Below are 15,854 nucleotides of genomic sequence, written 5' to 3' on the forward strand. Positions count from 1 at the left end.
GTTTGATTCCTTTGGAAAATGCTTTAAAAGATTTATAGAATAACAAAGTAGAAAAATGTTTTAATTACTCTTTAACAGTAGGAATTTTATAAAAGAATTTAAATTTTATTCTAAACAAAGACAACTCTTAATATCTTGATGTAAATCATATTGTTAAACAGCGAAAACTAATTTATCATGTATCATATTTTGTTTTATCATAATTCATATAATAATTATTTATATGTAAACATAATTCCAATATTTAGCATATTTTAAAATGGTTTGCACATTTCCAGTCGGCTATAAATAAAAACCAGCCTAGTACATGTATTCTTGGAGTAATAAAAAAAAAAAACACGTATGTGTAATAAATAGCCGATGCGAAAAATTTAACAGACAATAGGGATTCTAAATAATTTTGTACTTTTACTCCCTACGCTTTAACATAAACACTACTCATACAGACAAACCTAATGCTCGACCACAACCACGTGTATGATTCATGATAAAAGATAGCTGTATTGCAGAATTGTAGAAAGGGACAATATTTACAATATTTATACGTATGTATTTACTCAGCCCCCTCTCCTGTCAGGAAATCTCTCACTCTTATCCGTTCTCTCTCTGTTTTGTACATTTATGTGGATAAATACACAGGATATTTAGAAATTCCCCTTTTTGCCAAATGAATTAATGTTGTATTGTTTTGCATTTTGTATAATACTTTTTTTAAAACCGTTTGAAAATGACAACGTAAGATTATTTGATTTACATAATGGTTAGTCATTTTGTATTTTTTCATTACGTATTCTATTCGTTCTTAAATATTATTTTTATGTTGTCGTATATTTAAAAAATAAATACTGAGTAGCAATATATGTACACTCGTAATTTTATATTATAGCGTAAAAATGTTTTTGAAGTAGAATTTTAAAATATGTATTTATTGTTGTTCAACTTATTTATATATACAAAGTAACTTCATTAACTGTCAGCTATTGTTTATAATCAAATATGTTAAAAACATTTAATAAAATTTTATGTTTAATCCCATAATTTTAAATTTTATGTACTGCTATTATATTTGCATATAGTTTCTTATTATTTATGCATTTTTACAACATATAAGTCTACTATTTAGAATAACAATACGTTTAAAATAACATAGCTACGTAAAATAAAAATCATTCTATCGAATTAAAATATTTTTCGTTCTATTATAATAATAAATTTAAGGATATATTTAAAATAATTCAAATTTTTAATCGTTCTAAGAATCTAAATTAAGAGGCATTATTTTAACAGTAATTAGATGAATATCTAATGATAATTTGAAAAGTATAATATCTACATTAAATTGAAAAGTAAAACGTGAGTTCCCCCAAAAATATTATAAAAACACATAAATAGGCTAAATTGAGCCGGTACAAGAATTCAAGTATTTGGGGAAAATAATCCAAAAAATGGGGTCTGACAAATCTGCGATTAAAAACACAATCTCCGAACTCGAAAGTGAATACGGGATTACAAAAAATACTTACAATAAAAAATGCCTATTCAAAAATTAAAAAATCAGGCACTACAATACGGTTAAAAAATCACAATGGTTTTACCCTGAAATTGCCTAAACTTAAATTTAAAATCGAAAAATTAAAAAAATTAGAAAGAAAAATAATTATGAAAGTTCTAGGCCCAGTTTATTAGTTAAGGTTAAAATCCCATTAAAGGCACTTACTTTTAATACGGATTTGAATACGGGATCGTGTATACCGATGTTCTTTGGTGGTTCTTTCTTTATCCTGTTTAGCCTCGAACAGTATTTTATGTGCGTTGTATTATAATATGAATAGTAACTAATAATTCTAAAAAATATAATACGTAAAGTTTAAAATTTCATCACACTATGATTTATATATAACATAACATTTTAAGTGGTGTTTTCTAATTTACCATGAGTAGCAAAAAAAATCTTAACATTTAATTTCAAAATTACGTAAACTGTACCACAATCATAATACATATGAGATACAAATTTAAGTTTTATGTGGGTGAAATTTATACTGTTTATACTGCAATCTGCACTCTCTCTCTTTTTCCTGTTTAGCCTCCGGTAACTACCGTTTAGATAATACTTCAGAGGATGAATGAGGATGATATGTATGAGTGTAAATGAAGTATAGTCTTGTACATTCTCAGTTCGACCGTTCCTGAGATGTGATGTTAATTGAAACCCAACCACCAAAGAACACCGGTACCCACAATCTAGTATTCAAATCCGTGTAAAATAACTGACTTTACTAGGACTTGAACGCTGGAACTCTCGATTTCCAAATCAGCTGATTTGGGAAGACGCGTTCACCACTAGACCAACCCGGTGGGTTGTTCTTTGGTGGTTGGGTTTCAATTAACCACACGTCTCAGGAATGGTCGACCTGAGACTATACCTCATTTACAATCATAGATATCAACCTCTGAAATAATACTTTATGGTGGTTCCGGAGGCTAAAACAGAAAAAGAGGGACCCGGTTTATGAAAACGGAACTGAAACATATCTGATATAACTGAAACATATCTCATGTCTATTTGATCATCCTTGAATCCATTTTGGCTATTTTCGGCGAGACGTCTGTACGTACGTATGTGCATACGTATCTCGCATAACTCAAAAACGATTAGGCATAGAATGTTGAAATTTTTGATTTAGAACTGCTGTAACATCTGTTTGTGCACCTCCCCTTTTGATTGCATTCAACTTGACCAAAAGTGTTCAAAAAAGCCCAAAATCCAAAATATTTGGATTTTAAACTTATTCTTAACTTCAGTAATAAGCCCTCATTGATAACTTTTCGACGAAAAGCTACCAATTAACCATCATAAGTGGTACATATTTTCACTGGTTTCACAGTTATAGCCAAATAAAATTTTATTGAATGACATATTTGATTCTTACAAGGGGAAGGTACATCGGTTCTAATCCGACTTCATTTCTTTTTTTTTATATGAAAACTACATAAAATTTTATTTCACTAATAACTACTGATTTTTTAATTTTTTTTTTTTATTGTTATTATTGAATTATAATTTATTGTAAAACTTTATTTACAATCAGAGATTAATAATTATGAATAAATCAATATAATAAAATTGTTAAAAAAAAAGATTTCACCGGTGCTTAGCCGTGGGTAAATTTTTTTTCATTTTAAAGTTAAGAAAAACTTCAAATTGACTCAATACGACAATGGTTGCATGTGAAAAATTATCACATGTTTAGCATACAAGTCCCAATCTACAATTCCAGTAACTTTATGGTCATCCCTTGCCGTGAGGGTTGGTTATATCGAAAATTGTTTCAGACAAAACTTTTAGGTCCTGTTTAGAGGACTATCGATCACTTTAAACCGATTCAATACTGTGCCTTTTAAGGGAGTTATGATTTTTTTGTTGTCTTCAAAACACCATTTCTCTACCCCCTGGGCTAATGGTTAGTGATATCAAGAAACCTTACTTACATACGTTTTAGGCCCTTATTTAAAGAATAGTAGGAACTTTAAACGAATTCGATATTTTACTTAATAAGAAAGTTATAGCGATATTCTGTCTTTTCAAAAAAGCCACCCCATTTTCACCCCAGATTTTTCCCATTAACGAACTCGACCGAGATTTTGGATCGTTGTATTTTATGTATCAATTTGAAAGTGATTGGCGCAAAATTACAGCAGTTATCGTGTCCACAAGATAGTGAAATAAATAAATATTTATATATATATATATATATATAAACTTTTGAACTGACGGTGGTTTTTGGAACTGGGGTTGTGAAACGCGGAGATATACCGGAAATTTTTTTTTTTCGAAATTTGCCGAAGTCGATTCATGGTACCCATTACAATAGGTAGCTTTATTATGAAATCTACCTTACAGTGACACATACATACATATATCAAACTAACGAACGAAGAAAACATTATTCGCTACGTACTAAAGAAGTTTCCTAACAATTTCACAGTTAAAGACCGTAAAAGAAGCTCCAGCTGCAATATCACTGAAGGATGATGAGCTATATATTAATTTAAAAAATATTCTATAAATCCATTTCCATATATTTAGAAAGTGAATTTTTTTTTTTTTAAGTTTTATGATGAGTTAGGATAATGCATCACGCATTCATATGAAAAAGTACTACGTTTTTTACGATCGTCCTGATGCACTGAAGAGCAACCATAAAGCTACATAAACTTGAATTTAAGAAAGTTCTGTTATTTAGGCGAGGTTTTACTTATACGAAAATGTGTAAAATTTTATATTTTTGGGTTGTTACTGTGCCTAAGTAAAATAAAGAAAAACATCTTTAGCGAAAACAGGTCCATAGCACATATAGTAGGATTTTTAATATATGTTTTCGTTAGAGTAAAAAATATATATTAAATAAATTCTATTATCATACCATGAAAATTTGATTTCCAAAAATTATTCCTCATAAATTTTAAACATTCTACCTTGCTGGCTGATAATCTCATCTCCTTCATCATTTAATTGGGTAATATTCTTTTATTGCTTTTAATTCTCCTCTAAAAGCTTTGAATAACGATTTAAACAACATACATTTTTTTTAGTATTTACCATATACCCACTGATTAGCGTTAAAATACTTTCAGTTCAAATTTTTCAGCTTAATTTTCGTTACATTTTTAAAATACGAAAGTCATTTAATATTTAAAGACACGGATTGCTCAAAAGCTAATATTTTTAATTAATGTGACATTTTTTTCACTTTCAACATTAATACATTTGTCCCATCTCTTCTTTATCAGCTTACTTACGCCTGCTGCAAAAAAATTTTTGTTTTGATGTCGGAGCCAATTTAGCACATTTTCTTTTACATCGTCATTGCAATTAAACTTCTTACCTTGTAGCATTTTGTTCAGTGAACCAAACAAGTGGAAATTCGATAGGACCAAATCGTGAGTATTTGGTGGGTGAGGTAGTATAGTTTACACAAATAATAGTCTTACATAAAACAGAAGACAAATCTTTAATTTTTTTTCTGTATTAATCCATGTAAAGCTGCATGTTTATTAAATGGTAAATAAAATTAAAAAAATAAATGAATAAATAATAAATTAGTCATGATTTAATAATTAAATAGATAGTAAAAATAACACCAAAATAATGAAAAAAAAAATTATTGTTAAAAGTGATTTTTTTTTTTTGGTGTGAAATAGAGGGCATCAACAGTTAGCATATGAAAAGATGCCATGCCTGAGCCGGGATCAGAACCCGAGATCTCCGCACCAAACTTCGAGAAGTTGAGTGGCCACTCGGCCACGGAGGTCGGATAAAAAAAATTAAATTATAAAAAAATTTTATATTTTTCTACTGTTAAAGAGACATAATCGTTTTCGTTTGTTCTCGATAACCGCGAAAAATAATAAACTCAATCGTTACAAAATTTTAACTGTAGCTTTTTTGTGACCTCCGGAATGTTTACCACCGTTTAAACCACACCTATTTCACTGCTATATAAAACATAAATTTTTAAAAAATCGCAAAAATAAATAACCTCGAATTTCTTTCACTAAATTTAAGGAAGGACGTCCTTATCGCAGTCTTTCAGCCTCAGGCTGCTTCGCTATCTTTAAGAACTAGATCTGCCTGCCCCGAAGATTCTTGAAAAGGGAATAGAATGCGGCGCCCCTTGGTTACGCGCGTCTCCAGAGATCGTATACTTATAATCTGGAACTCGTAAACGGGACACAGGTTTCCAGTCTGTTAGAGACCGATTTAACAACATGGCCAAGACGTACAACGGGTACACTCTCATCTACACAGACCGGTCTGTCTCGGCCGATGAATGTGGCTGTTCTGTTGTTTTTCCTGACACCGAGATATTATATAAACGTAGTGACTGTTCTTCTGTGTTCTTTTGCGACGCCTTTGCGATTTACTCCGCCTTGAAAATGATCGAAACCCGTAGCTATGACAGCTTCCTGGTAATTACAGACTCTAGGAGTGTACTTGAGAGCTTGAGCTGCAAACGTTCTGAATCCATCATCCAGATTATTCAAGATATCCTTTCAAGGATAAATAAGACCGTGGTACTCGTACGGGTTCCTGGCCATTGTGGCATCATCGGGAACGAACGGGCCTATGAGGCTGCCAAGAGAGCTGCAATAAATGGCATCCGAATACGATCGACATGAGAGAGAGACTTCATGAGATCAGTCCGTGTAAAATTGCGGGCTCAGTGGAATAGGTTCTGGCTTCTGAGTCCTCCCACGGCGTTACATAACATCCGGGAGAATGCGCTCGAGAAACCTCTTTCCGCGAACAACAGGAAGAGACCAAGTCATCTTAACTCGGATAAGGATTGGATACACCAGGCTAAACCAAGCTCATCTATTTGGCTCTCCTCAGAAGATCTGTGAGGTTTGCAAGGTCAAATGGTCCGTGCACTATCTGTTTTTTGATTACCCAATGTTTGGAACCATCCGAAAAAACTTAGACCTGGGTTCAGATATGAAATTTCTAGTAAACCGGAAATTAGGTATAAAACGTCTGTGCCCGATCCTCTCCTACAGTGGAACGAGGAATACAATTAGTGGTTTTTGTCTTATTTTTCGATTTTAGTTTGTATTTGTTACTGTTCCTTGTCTGTGTTTATTCTTTATTGTTTCTTTTTGTTGTTTGTGATCATGTAGTTACTTTAGTCGCTAATGACTGTAATTGTTGATGCGACTGTAAACAAAAGCAATAAAAAAAAAAATGAATGTCGTTTACATCGATTGTCACTGTCTGTCGATCGTAGTCTGTGTCAATATCGATTTCTTCAGGTAATTATTACGTGATATTTTAAATTTACGTCGTTGTCTATAAAAGATCAATCATCGTTATTATAGTAATATAATTAAAAAGAAGTTAATTTGAAAATATAATTAAGGGAATGAGGAATATTAAATAATTAATAGGTTTTGGTAGTTTAAGGAATATTGAATTTGGAAATCAATAATGACATTTTTAGAAAATTATTCTGCATTTTATTAAATTTAATATCGTTGTCTAGTATTTTCAAAACACCTACATCGGCGAAGACACAGATAGGAAGAAAAAGTTCTTGAGGGTACTAGAATTTAATGATCGTAAACAACATAATCTACGCCAGAGTGGTCTCAAGACTTAGAGAGCAACGTATAAGTACGCTCGGCTCAAAATCGAGTTCAGTCTTTGAGAAACGTGTTATGTCACAGATCAGCGTTTGATTATCACTCTGAAATTGACTATATTAATTTGAAAGATACAAGTAGATAACATGATTAAAATATATAACCACTGCAATACAAAAAAAAAAAAAATGAAATAATGAAACTCCTGGACTTTTCTGTGCCGGGGCAAAGTAGTTTTGAACAACTTCAATATCCTCCTGATTTCATTAAAATTTGATTTTGGGAACAAATTTTTTATCTAAACATATTATTTTATCGGGGAAGTTGTGAACGGCGATAACTGAGAGCCCACACATAATTACAAAAAAAAAACAACAAATTGTGGTAATCTCCTTGCATTGGTTATTTTTTCTTATATAGTGGGTAAATAATTATCCATGAAAAACGTTACCTAAGATTTATTTTTGTGCGGATAGGTTATGATGAAATTTTAATGGTACTTTTTTTTGTTTCTGCTCCCCATTTCCAAAACACATGCCAAGATTTTTTTTTTTGATTTTTCTATGTTAAATGGAAGACAGTAAAAAATCCACTAAAAAATATACAACCAATAAAAAGTTACCTAAGATTTTTTTTGTGGGGGGGGGGAATTACGGTAAAATTTTATTTTATTATTATTTTAAAAAATTTTAATTAACAAAATAATTGAAAAATTAAAAAAATCGATATTTTTAAATGTCGATCGGCTCCCCCATCATCAATATTGCCCCAAAGTATTTTTTTGGGTCGCTTATATTACTACTATGCCTTGGAAGGCATAAAAAAGAATTCATTTAAAAAATATGCACTGAATAAAAAGATGCTATAATTATTAATTCAATTTCTGGGGAAGAAAGAATTTTGGAGCAATTTCTAAAAAAAATGTTAAGATTTGCATTCACGCTTGTACTGTGCTTAATATAACGTGAGATAATGTTTGCAAAATTTTGATAAAATATACCCGAAAATCTCCTCCCGATTTGGAGATATTGACCCAAAAAGTTTACTAACAAATTGCCCCAAATACACGAGTCTTTGAACAAAATTTCATAAAAATCTCTTAATCCAGTCAAAAGTTATTAAGCATCAAACACGCTAAGGTACATACAAACATTAATCCCAGTTTTTATTTTTTTTGAGTCCCTGTGTCAAACGTCGAAATGAATTGTAAAAAACCCATACCCAATATTTTACCTGTTTACCATAGTTTCCTTCTTGCATAGTATCTTTAGAAATATAACGCCAGGAAAATAAACAATTCTATTTTCGAAGTTAAATATGCATATGTTGCGGATGAAGCTACTAATTTATATGTTTATTGTATTAACTTTCCCCGTTCATTTCCTTTTATTTTTTTTTTTTTTTTAGCGTATTTGACATCCAGCGACTGTTCAGTGCGATCACTAGCAGTCTTGAATGTAACTGCCTGATGTGTGTGCATTGTTCAGTTCTAAGAGTCTGGACTCTTGTATAATGCGCGCGCATCACTTTATCCCCACCATTATCAGTAACATACAACTGGCTACAGAACTAAACAGAACGCTTAGCATCTCGTCAGTTGCCTTAGCGCATTCTGTTGGAGGTAAGCAAGCAATTGTTCCACGCGACGTGAAAAGGTTTAACGTAAACACGTGTTTTTGTTACATAAAAACGAAAACATTTATTATCTATAGTAAACATACATTAATTTTTGTTTGATTTATTTATATTTCTCGTCGATTATTTAATTGTGTTTAAGTGATTTCTACGTAGTTGATTCTTTATTTTGGATTATAAAACAATATCGTCTCCGTTTGTAGAACTTCGATTGTCTTATTGTTTTATCTAACAGGTAAACAACTCAGCAGCTATATTGTTTACTCGTATTATTGTTATATATATTATTCATTTTGATTATTTTATTGCTGTTTATTTAAAGATAGTTGTAATCGAACTAACTACTGGTAGAGATGTTAATTACAGAAATAAATTTTGAAGTAAAATGATTATCTAGCGATTTAAATTCCTTTGATTTATAGAACTACTGTTGTATTCATAAAAATCAACGTTTATATATATTTCGATACAGAACGTAATATGTTTAACTATATGGCGTGTTTTTTTAATATGCAGTACCCTGATAGATAGTGTTGTTTTTTAATAAACCGTAAAAGCTGTTTCTCTGGCTTAGTGTTACTACATTAACGTTAAATAGACTCTTGCTACACTCCAAAATTAATTTTAGTTTTATTTTTGTTAATTATATTTAATGAACTAAAGTAATTGTTAGTTATATTATGATTACCGCCAAATAGTTGAAAAATTAAAATATTTTAATTTAACAACGGTTTTATAATTATACCGATACATTTATTTAAAGCAAATTACTTTAAATCAGCTAACCGAAATTATCGCATAATTTTTTAAACAGTAGATAGAATATTTATTGTTGCCGTAAGCGTTTTTAATTAAATTTTAAGCCTTCTCTTAAAATTTTGATATTTCGTCGAATACCTAATGTTTTAATCTTTAAATGTTAAAAGTAGTTTAATAATTATTAAGTATATTTGGAAGTTTATTTACGAACATTTGGGTGTAACGTGAAATTTTTAGATGAATTAATAAATAGTTGATTAATAAATTATTGTCGCATAATCATTTAATTATTTTATCTACAAATAATTCATTTTTAAGCATTCTAATTAAAAACAAAATTAAAATATTTCATAATTTCCAAATATTTACATTATCTACGGATATAATGAATACTTGAATAAAATTTCATCTCGGGTTCCGGCGTCTATAAATAACAATTATTTAGTGACCGATAAATAGTAAATTATAAACTGACTTATTCATTTAAAGAAAAAAATGATAATTTATTTGAAAAAAAAATATGATACCTGTCGGTAATCAAATCGCCTAACTATTTTCTCGGAACATTAGACAATACTTCGACCTGCAAGAAAAAGCTTAATTATGCTTTTGTTTGTCATTCCGTTGCCATTTTTAATAGATTACGGTTCTATTAATAGATCGCATCTCTAACATTTGTTTTTAATAAAATTGAATAGTTTTTTTTTTTGTAATTACAGAATAAAAATTAGTCTTTTCATTATTTTTTTTAAAATAAAATTAATAATGAAAATATCCGTATCTCGTTTTATCATGTACTCATTAAACAAAGATACGATGAGATTTTTCGTTGTACGACGTTAATTTTTATTAATGTCCTTCACTATTATTTATAAATTTAATTTTTTTTGGAACTCTGTTCTGATCACGGTTTACCGCGGTTTCGTTAATCCTTTTAGAATAATTTTTTCTTTACCAGTTATGTTTATAGAGAAACACACTAGTCATTCGTAATGTGATATATATAATTTTACAATTATTTACCGATCTGAATTAAGTATTTAAGTAGACCAATCATTTAAAAGTATTTCACGTAAAAATTATTTAATAACTTTTCTAATTATATACTTTAATATATTTTAATTATAAATAATTGATTTATATCGTTTAATATAATTCAGAGAAATGCGGTTCTTATTGTTTAATATGTCATGTTTAATAATTAATTGATCGTAAAGTTAATCGTTTCATTAATTCATTGACTATATATGATTTTAATATCTTATTAAAAGGTATAATACCTATAACGTTTATGTTTATAATATAAGCAGACCGTTATTATAAACTAAAATTATCTTATACCTGTTTAAACGTAATTATGTTTATTGTATTTTTTTTCTTAAACAGAAAATCTTCTTTTCGATTTATTTTTAATAATGAAAATTTTAATTATTTCTTTTTTAAATTATTGTAATTGTGCTAAAAATTATATTTTTTTTAAATTTTAACGGATTTGTAATACGTAATCTAAAAGCCTTTTTTTATGTATTAATATCCGTCTGTTTCATTTCTCTGCATTGAATTTCGCTAAATTAACACAAATAGAAAAATATAAAACAATTTTCTATCTTACATAAAATTCTACTTATTACATTTTTTATATATTCTGCCAGTGCCCTGGCAAGAGTCTAAAGCTACGAGAAAAAATTAAAAAAAGTAGAAAAAGATCTAGTAGTAGATTTCTTTTAATAAATACAAAAACGTTATTATTAAAACAAAAGTAAAATTTTAATTTTAGTGTACTAATCTTAACTCTAATTGTCTCTGAACTCTTGAATATTTAATTTCATTAAAACACTATTTATTTCAGGTTACAATATATAAATTTAGGTGACCAACAAATAATATTTATTATAAATTAATATTATATAATAATTAAAGTTTGTTTTCAAGTTAAATTAATTATTAATGCGAGTAATTTGAGTATTAAAAAGTGCTATTTATTTAATCTAATATCGAAGGAATTCACAAGAAAAATATATTTCAAATCGAATCATTGATATTTTAAAGCATTTTATTTTAATTAACAAAACTGTTTTTAATCTGAGTTAAAACGTTAGTTAAGATATCTTTTTAATATTTTTTGTATTTTAAATATGTATTCTTTTAAATTATTTATGAACTGTTTTTAATAACTGTTATTTTTAAGTACTTCCAATTATTTACGGGTAGCGGGAGAAATTAATAAATAAACGATTCGGTTTTTTCCCCGACCTATGTGCTGGAATGGTGGTGTCACATTTCATTAATCCGAAAGGTTTTGCATTCGAATTCCGGTTAGGTAAGCGATCTTTTTAATACGTTATAAAATTTCATCCGTTAAATAATCGGGTATCAACCTGTTGCCGGAGGAAATAAAATAATAAAAATATTTTCTTTTTACTTTCTTGTACGAAATAAAGGAAGTATTGTTATCGCGAAAATTTCGGTTTTCAGATTTCAATGATAATATCCATTACGAGTACCCCGAAACTCGTCTTGCGAGATACGTATCTCGTATAAATCGAAAACGATTAGCCGTAGAATGTTGAAATTTTGTTTTTAGGACCGTTGTAACATCTAGTTGCACATCATCTGCCCTTTTGATTGCAATCGACTGAAGCAAGAGTGTCCAAAAAAGCCCAAAATTCAAAAGAATTTAGATTTTGGACTTTTTCTTACTGCAATAATAAGCAATATTTCAACGATATATCATAAGCGGTACTTATTTTTATTGGTTATAGTTGTAGGCAAATAAAATTTTAATTAATGAAACATTTGAATCTTAGGGAAGGCACATCGTTTCGAATCAGACTTCATCCCCCTTTTTTTTTTTAACTTTTTTTAATTTAAATGTATTGATTTTTTAATAATTATTAACCTCTCATTGTAAAAAAAATATTGCGATAAATAATAATTCAATAATAATAAAAAAAAGTATGAAAAAATATCAGAAGTTTACAATGAATAAAATTTTTGAATTTTTAATTTTGTGTAAATGTAATTTAATAGGCGTACAAGAAAGTTATATGTTGTCCATATCTCATTTTTTATGATTTTATTTTTTGTATGGATTGTAAAAAAATATTGATAATATAAAATAATATACACTTTTAAAATCCGGTATTACATACGAATCTTAAAAGTTAGGTCGATTTACAGCATAAAAAAATGAGAAAGAAACGAAAACGTTTTATCCCAATTTTATAAAATGTGATTTAATCCGATTGATAAGTCGTAAAATATAATCATCCTGGTTTTTAGTTAATTTTTTAATAAAGGAACCTGTCGAAGACGTAACTACAGGAGAAGACATTCCAAAGTTTAAAAAACTTAGGATGTAGTATGTAGATGTTAAAGATTATTATTAAAGAACAAAAAATGGAGTTTCAAAACCAGTTAAATGCCCGATTACGAAATTGAAAGTTGTTGAACGTTTTTTATGGCTGTAATATTTTTGTATTTTAATTAATCTAAATACGTTTACATCACATTTTATTAATTATTTAATTTAATTATTTATTAATTATTAAATATTTAGTTACAAATTAGATTTTTTAATGTTATCTTTAGGTGAACTTTCTCCAAATCAGTCCTGATGATAATGATTTTGTTACCGGATGATTTAAGTAGGCCTAGTCTAATGAAATACAAAAATATTATTTTTAAATTTTAATTTTTTGATGCCGTTCGTTAATGTTTTTATTCGTTTTTACCGACTTTTCCAAGAAAAGTACGGCATAACTCCGGTGGCACAGTAGGATTGGGGAATGAAAATGGCTTTTCTTTGCATTTTCAAGTATGAGGAGAACGAAAAACCATTTACTTAAAATGAAAATATAATCTTATTTTATATATATATATATATATAGGTTTATGTATAAAATTTGTGGCTAGAAATTCTTCAAAACTACTTGACAGTTTCGTTGACATTGAGGTAAGCTGTCGTAATGTATCTGAAGTTATACATGTGAAAATTTGATGAAGATTGGTTGAGTCGTTCCTAGGTTACAAAGCCGAAACAGACAACATAATCTCAATTTGAGGTTGGCTTTGTATTGGTGTAATTTTCATACGCGCTTATACAGTGAGTCACAGTGGTTAAGTTTAAATTTGATGATTGTGTGTAGGGTCTACTGTTAATCGAACGTGTGTAGTGCATTGGACTATGAAAATCAGTGCGTTCGTGACTGCGAAAAATTGTGATTTTGTGAAACAAAATCCAAAAAAAATATCAAAAATGTACCGAAACCTCAAAATGTAAAGAAAAATCGTTGTTTTCATGTTGTCGGTCTTCTTGCGCAAGAGATTTTTGTTGTGTATTTCGCCATTAACCCACTAAATAAAATAATCAAACCGTTATGTTTTTACATATTTTTCTTAAATAATGAAGAATGCAATAACAATGAATTATAAAAAAAAAAATTCTCATTAATTATTGTTTATTTCGTTTAATTTGTTAACATTTATACTATAATTTACCTACAATTAAAATTAATTTTAACATTCTCGTTTATTTATCTTTTTTTTTTTTAGTAATATTATATCTGAAATTATACGAAATACTATTTGTAATTGAAAACCTTTAAAATTGTATCGTTAACTTTAATATGTTTTCCAATTATTATTTATTAAGTAATTATATTATTAACTAATTAATAAAATATAATATATAAGCCAAATCCGGGGATTCGATACTCGCTATTATTTTTTTAAATATACCGGACAAATTATAATGTGATTATTTTTTTAAAATATTCTTTGTTATTATACACTATAAGGTATTTATAAAATACAGTGGCGGAGTGGTACCACTCAGCCTTTTATTTCCGGAAGTCTCGGGTTCGAATCCCGGTTATTCATGGCACAAATGTTTTTAAAAATGTCATTGTACCGCGCAAAAATGTTTGATTTCAATTAAATTTCTCTTACTTTTCTATTTTGTAACGATAATTTAAAGTATTAAACTTAGTTAATATTATTGTAATGTAGAAGTTTATAAGAAACATGTTTGGAAAAAAGTCACCTTTTTTTTATATGGTTAACATAATTGTTTAATAATTATATTAACCAATTATAAAGTTAATCATTATTCCTTCTAAATATAGGAGCTTCTTTAGTGAGAATTTTAAAATTGTTGTCCTTAGGTGCTTTTTTTTAGATTTAATATATTCTTATTTAAATGTAAATTATGTAATCGGTTCATAAAAACATATGCACGCATAATATTTTTGAAATATGCATACAATTATCATAAATATAGTTTGTAACGTAGTTTATGTAGGCCCACACATTAAAACTGGATATGTTTAAAATCGGCAGGGTATATTGACGTTATATTACGTTTTTGAAACGTATTTCTGTCCCTCGCTTAATTTTACTTTTATGTCGTTTATTTAAATTATATTGGGCATTATATTTAATTTTAACAAAATTTTTTTATTTTATTTTATCCTATGTCTCTTGTTTTATTTTACATATATTTTAATCGTTATTTTCTTTTTTACATGCATTTTATCTTCGGCTAATACGAGATTTTACTTGTCAAAATTTAGAAATCTCAGTTAATGCGTCTGGTGAGAACGTATAGCCGGCTTCTTGCTACTACGACGTCCTGTCGCTGTACATTACCTGCTGTACTCTGTACTACTGGCAGTGCCCGTAATTATTCAAAGCCCCCAGGGAAACTGTTGAGCACATATTAATAAATCTTCTGCATTTATTAGTCGTTTAACAAAGCTATTGTACCGCAAACTGAAAGAAACTTGTTTTTCGACACCGAATTTGTGTTTTACGTCGGATATCTTAAAAACTGCTGGAGTTAAAGTACTGGTACCGGTTTTATCCTATTTCTCATCTCAAACTACATAAGAAACCACCAACTTTACTCCTTAATTTGGGTAAAGATTACAATGGGGCTTTTTTTTAATTAGAAGAGCTGAAGCGTTTCCAGATCTACGTTTATATGAACGTTTTTCATTATTTCAACAACAGAACCTGCCCTGAAATTTTCGCCGTTTCCTTTCTTCGTGGGACACCTGCATATTTAAAAAAAAACTTTTTTTTGTATTTTATCAACTGAAAAAATGTTATAATTTATTTTGTAATTTATATTTCAAAACCTTATTATATTCTTTTCTTTTTTTTTAATGTTTTGCTTCCTTACAGAGTTACAGATCAAGATCATCAGTTTTGGAATCTACCCTTGATACGAATAAAATTCTTTTCAATAGGAAAAGGATTTTCCCATCCTTAGCATTATAATATTCTACTTATAATAATTTTATTTTCCTTTCAAC

Source organism: Lycorma delicatula, chromosome 10 (assembly GCF_047948215.1).
Source record: "Lycorma delicatula isolate Av1 chromosome 10, ASM4794821v1, whole genome shotgun sequence".
Classification (NCBI taxonomy): Eukaryota; Metazoa; Arthropoda; class Insecta; order Hemiptera; family Fulgoridae; genus Lycorma; species Lycorma delicatula.